Raw genomic sequence first — 6,361 nt, 5'->3', positions numbered from 1 at the left:
TTATATCCAGCATTTTTAACAATAATCAGGATATATATATATTTGACATAAATAAATATCTTTCCGTACTCATAACCATATTAAAATAACTCTCATCCATAGTGCATACATATTATGGAAGTTACATCCGTACCAAACCATATATTACACTAGTTTCATCCACGTGCATACAAAGTTTCATATATTCATATACTACAATAGTTTCAATACAACACATGGTACAAGAAATCGTCTTCAAGCATTCCATCAACCAAGCTTCCCATGAAGTGAAGGTAATCTGCAAAATGACAAATAAGAAAGTTAGAAAAATAATACTAGATGAAGTAGTGTATATATAGGTTATTTCGGAGAGAAATTAGCTAAGTATAGACCATTTAGGAGCTAACTAAGCTAATTATGTCATTTAGGTGGAACCCTAGCTAACTATAGGAGAAGAGAAAGAGAAGAAGAAGTAAAAGAAGGAGGAGGAGGAGGAAGAGGAGAAGAAGAAGAAAAAGGAGGAGGAGGAGGAGGAGGAGAAGGAGAAGGAAGAGGAGAAGGAGAAGAAGGAGAAGAAGAAGGAGAAGAAGAAGGAGAAGGAGCGGGAGCTCCTTCTCCTTCTCCTTCTCCTTCTTCTCCTTCTTCTTCTTATCCTTTTGTCCCCTTCTTCTTCTCCTCCTCCCTCTCCTCCTTCTTCTTCTCCTTTTTCCTCTTTCTTGCTTTCATTTTCCTCTTTTTCTATTCTTGTCCCCTTCTTCGGGCTAAATTGGCTAAGAATGCCTTTTTGGAGCTAATTATGTCATTTCGAGGATAATTAGCTAAGTATAGGTCATTTTTTATTAAATAGGCCATTTAGGAGCTAACTAAGCTAATTATGTCATTTAGGTGGAACCCTAGCTAACTATAGGAGAAGAGAAAGAGAAGAAGAAGTAAAAGAAGGAGGAGGAGGAGGAAGAGGAGAAGAAGAAGAAAAAGGAGGAGGAGGAGGAGGAGGAGAAGGAGAAGGAAGAGGAGAAGGAGAAGAAGGAGAAGAAGAAGGAGAAGGAGAAGGAGAAGGAGCGGGAGCTCCTTCTCCTTCTCCTTCTCCTTCTTCTCCTTCTCCTTCTTATCCTTTTGTCCCCTTCTTCTTCTCCTCCCTCTCCTCCTTCTTCTTCTCCTTTTTCCTCTTCCTTGCTTTCATTTTCCTCTTTTTCTATTCTTGTCCCCTTCTTCGGGCTAAATTGGCTAAGAATGCCTTTTTGTAGCTAATTATGTCATTTCGAGGATAATTAGCTAAGTATAGGTCATTTTTTATGAAATAGGCCATTTAGGAGCTAACTAAGCTAATTATGTCATTTAGGTGGAACCCTAGCTAACTATAGGAGAAGAGAAAGAGAAGAAGAAGTAAAAGAAGGAGGAGGAGGAGGAAGAGGAGAAGAAGAAGAAAAAGGAGGAGGAGGAGGAGGAGGAGAAGGAGAAGGAAGAGGAGAAGGAGAAGAAGGAGAAGAAGAAGGAGAAGGAGAAGGAGAAGGAGCGGGAGCTCCTTCTCCTTCTCCTTCTCCTTCTTCTCCTTCTTCTTCTTATCCTTTTGTCCCCTTCTTCTTCTCCTCCTCTCTCTCCTCCTTCTTCTTCTCCTTTTTCCTCTTCCTTGCTTTCATTTTCCTCTTTTTCTATTCTGGTCCCCTTCTTCGGGCTAAATTGGCTAAGAATGCCTTTTTGGAGCTAATTATGTCATTTCGAGGATAATTAGCTAAGTATAGGTCATTTTTTATTAAATAGGCCATTTAGGAGCTAACTAAGCTAATTATGTCATTTAGGTGGAACCCTAGCTAACTATAGGAGAAGAGAAAGAGAAGAAGAAGTAAAAGAAGGAGGAGGAGGAGGAAGAGGAGAAGAAGAAGAAAAAGGAGGAGGAGGAGGAGGAGGAGAAGGAGAAGGAAGAGGAGAAGGAGAAGAAGGAGAAGAAGAAGGAGAAGGAGAAGGAGAAGGAGCGGGAGCTCCTTCTCCTTCTCCTTCTCCTTCTTCTCCTTCTTCTTCTTATCCTTTTGTCCCCTTCTTCTTCTCCTCCTCCCTCTCCTCCTTCTTCTTCTCCTTTTTCCTCTTCCTTGCTTTCATTTTCCTCTTTTTCTATTCTTGTCCCCTTCTTCGGGCTAAATTGGCTAAGAATGCCTTTTTGGAGCTAATTATGTCATTTCGAGGATAATTAGCTAAGTATAGGTCATTTTTTATTAAATAGGCCATTTAGGAGCTAACTAAGCTAATTATGTCATTTAGGTGGAACCCTAGCTAACTATAGGAGAAGATAAAGAGAAGAAGAAGTAAAAGAAGGAGGAGGAGGAGGAAGAGGAGAAGAAGAAGAAAAAGGAGGAGGAGGAGGAGGAGGAGAAGGAGAAGGAAGAGGAGAAGGAGAAGAAGGAGAAGAAGAAGGAGAAGGAGAAGGAGAAGGAGCGGGAGCTCCTTCTCCTTCTCCTTCTCCTTCTTCTCCTTCTTCTTCTTATCCTTTTGTCCCCTTCTTCTTCTCCTCCTCCCTCTCCTCCTTCTTCTTCTCCTTTTTCCTCTTCCTTGCTTTCATTTTCCTCTTTTTCTATTCTTGTCCCCTTCTTCGGGCTAAATTGGCTAAGAATGCCTTTTTGGAGCTAATTATGTCATTTCGAGGATAATTAGCTAAGTATAGGTCATTTTTTATTAAATAGGCCATTTAGGAGCTAACTAAGCTAATTATGTCATTTAGGTGGAACCCTAGCTAACTATAGGAGAAGAGAAAGAGAAGAAGAAGTAAAAGAAGGAGGAGGAGGAGGAAGAGGAGAAGAAGAAGAAAAAGGAGGAGGAGGAGGAGAAGGAGAAGGAAGAGGAGAAGGAGAAGAAGGAGAAGAAGAAGGAGAAGGAGAAGGAGAAGGAGCGGGAGCTCCTTCTCCTTCTCCTTCTCCTTCTTCTCCTTCTTCTTCTTATCCTTTTGTCCCCTTCTTCTTCTCCTCCTCCCTCTCCTCCTTCTTCTTCTCCTTTTTCCTCTTTCTTGCTTTCATTTTCCTCTTTTTCTATTCTTGTCCCCTTCTTCGGGCTAAATTGGCTAAGAATGCCTTTTTGGAGCTAATTATGTCATTTCGAGGATAATTAGCTAAGTATAGGTCATTTTTTATTAAATAGGCCATTTAGGAGCTAACTAAGCTAATTATGTCATTTAGGTGGAACCCTAGCTAACTATAGGAGAAGAGAAAGAGAAGAAGAAGTAAAAGAAGGAGGAGGAGGAGGAAGAGGAGAAGAAGAAGAAAAAGGAGGAGGAGGAGGAGGAGGAGAAGGAGAAGGAAGAGGAGAAGGAGAAGAAGGAGAAGAAGAAGGAGAAGGAGAAGGAGAAGGAGCGGGAGCTCCTTCTCCTTCTCCTTCTCCTTCTTCTCCTTCTTCTTCTTATCCTTTTGTCCCCTTCTTCTTCTCCTCCTCCCTCTCCTCCTTCTTCTTCTCCTTTTTCCTCTTCCTTGCTTTCATTTTCCTCTTTTTCTATTCTTGTCCCCTTCTTCGGGCTAAATTGGCTAAGAATGCCTTTTTGGAGCTAATTATGTCATTTCGAGGATAATTAGCTAAGTATAGGTCATTTTTTATTAAATAGGCCATTTAGGAGCTAACTAAGCTAATTATGTCATTTAGGTGGAACCCTAGCTAACTATAGGAGAAGAGAAAGAGAAGAAGAAGTAAAAGAAGGAGGAGGAGGAGGAAGAGGAGAAGAAGAAGAAAAAGGAGGAGGAGGAGGAGGAGGAGAAGGAGAAGGAAGAGGAGAAGGAGAAGAAGGAGAAGAAGAAGGAGAAGGAGAAGGAGAAGGAGCGGGAGCTCCTTCTCCTTCTCCTTCTCCTTCTTCTCCTTCTTCTTCTTATCCTTTTGTCCCCTTCTTCTTCTCCTCCTCCCTCTCCTCCTTCTTCTTCTCCTTTTTCCTCTTCCTTGCTTTCATTTTCCTCTTTTTCTATTCTTGTCCCCTTCTTCGGGCTAAATTGGCTAAGAATGCCTTTTTGGAGCTAATTATGTCATTTCGAGGATAATTAGCTAAGTATAGGTCATTTTTTATTAAATAGGCCATTTAGGAGCTAACTAAGCTAATTATGTCATTTAGGTGGAACCCTAGCTAACTATAGGAGAAGAGAAAGAGAAGAAGAAGTAAAAGAAGGAGGAGGAGGAGGAAGAGGAGAAGAAGAAGAAAAAGGAGGAGGAGGAGGAGGAGGAGAAGGAGAAGGAAGAGGAGAAGGAGAAGAAGGAGAAGAAGGAGAAGAAGAAGGAGAAGAAGAAGGAGAAGGAGCTCCTTCTCCTTCTTCTTCTCCTTCTTCTTCTCCTTCTTCTCCTTCTTCTTATCCTTTTGTCCCCTTCTTCTTCTCCTCCTCCCTCTCCTCCTTCTTCTTCTCCTTTTTCCTCTTCCTTGCTTTCATTTTCCTCTTTTTCTATTCTTGTCCCCTTCTTCGGGCTAAATTGGCTAAGAATGCCTTTTTGGAGCTAATTATGTCATTTCGAGGATAATTAGCTAAGTATAGGTCATTTTTTATTAAATAGGCCATTTAGGAGCTAACTAAGCTAATTATGTCATTTAGGTGGAACCCTAGCTAACTATAGGAGAAGAGAAAGAGAAGAAGAAGTAAAAGAAGGAGGAGGAGAAGGAAGAGGAGAAGAAGAAGAAAAAGGAGGAGGAGGAGGAGGAGGAGAAGGAGAAGGAAGAGGAGAAAAAGAGGAAGTCCCCTTCTTCTCCTTCTTCTTCTTATCCTTTTGTCCCCTTCTTCTTCTCCTCCTCCCTCTCCTCCTTCTTGGAGCTAACTAAGCTAATTATGTCATTAGATGGAAGTCTAGCTATTTTGCAGCTAACTAAGCTAATTATGTCATTAGATGGAAGTCTAGCTATTTTTTATTAAAACACTAGAAATAACATACCTAAGTTAGGGTGAAGCACGGTGGCTCTGGCTTGTTTCACCTGGAGAAGGCCGCCCTGGAGAAGGCTCGACTGTAGAAGGGTCGTGCGATGCGTTTCGGGACATATTCTGCACCAAACATCGTTTGCAATGTGTAGTTAGGATGAGGACACTCTTAAGATCACTCCACTGAAATGAAACTCACCGTCCCCGCCACGTTAATGACTGGCATCGGCGGAGGGACTTGGCCGTTCTTCTCGCACATAGACTGTACATTTGGTTTCGACAAGTCAAACTTTTTATTTATTAATGAAACGGACATTCAAATGCAAGATTTGAAATAACATGAAGAAGAAACTTACCACGAAGAGCTCGTATATGGCCCTGGTAGACGCTTCATTCCGTGCCCTCTCCGCCTCCACCAATGCAGTCGTCCTCTCCTCCAGCTCCCTAATTTCCTTATCCTTCTCCGCCATAGCCGCCTGCATTGCCGCTCTCTCTTTCTGAATAGCAGCCTGCAACACAACTCATTGTTAGCAATGTAATCATATTGGTTCCAACGCACAACATAATGCGGAAAGATAGTTGAGTCCATTAAACTAACCTCGATGGCGAGCTCGACTGGCCGTGGACGACGTGTTATCTCCGGACAAGAGCTCGTTTGGCGTGCCTTTATCTGCCGGAGAGTGCTAGGACAACGTATAAGGCCGTCTCCAATGGCGAGCGAGCCATGGGGCCTCCCGTTGCCAGCTATCATCACCAGCTCTGGATCAATAGGCCCCTCGCTCGGGTTAAAGTCCTCCCCTTTCCTCGCCTTCCCGTGATCTCTGTACTTCACGAGCTTGTCGTGGGAGGAGATGTTGGTGAAGTTTTCTGGATGCTTGAGGTCAGACTGAGAGAATGCCTTGACCTTCTTGTACGAGGCAGTATGGGCCATCGCATAAAGGTCGTACATCTGTGGCGCCTCCGTCTTATTGTGACGCGCCTAAAAGAGAGAGAGCAGAAAATTGTATTGGTAAAGGGCTCAAGATAGCATTAAGAATGAATTGCATGAGGCATGAAGCAAACCACATACCCAGTTCTCGCCAAATTGGATTAAGTTGACGCTCCCTTGATGGTGTGGCACGCCAACCATTTTGCCACGCCTCTCCTTGGCGTTGTTGTGGCTGGTCTCCCACGTTTCGGAGCACCACTGGTCCACCAAGGCCTCCCAACAATCCATCTTATCCACACACCATCTCGGGGGCACCTAAGTTAATAAAGAGAAAATTGAGTGCGTAAGAACCAAATCAAGGAAACTAACTACAAAGCCTTAATAATATGTAATTACCTTCATGTAATGCTCCTTCTCCATCTTAGCATCACGGCACTTCGCCTTATCAATCCTAATACGCCGCGTGGCATAGTAGTCTCGAACAGCCTGCACCCGAGCCTCGTGCCGAAAGTTTTGAAGTAGGCGGCGACATTCGGTTTCGATAACCTTTGCCGCGTCGTCCTCGTATCCCTCCTCACACCTGTAGAAGGTC

Source organism: Hordeum vulgare, chromosome 6H (assembly GCF_904849725.1).
Source record: "Hordeum vulgare subsp. vulgare chromosome 6H, MorexV3_pseudomolecules_assembly, whole genome shotgun sequence".
Taxonomy (NCBI): domain Eukaryota; kingdom Viridiplantae; phylum Streptophyta; class Magnoliopsida; order Poales; family Poaceae; genus Hordeum; species Hordeum vulgare.
The sequence above is the reverse complement of the archived record's forward strand: the minus strand, read 5'-3'. Positions refer to the sequence as shown.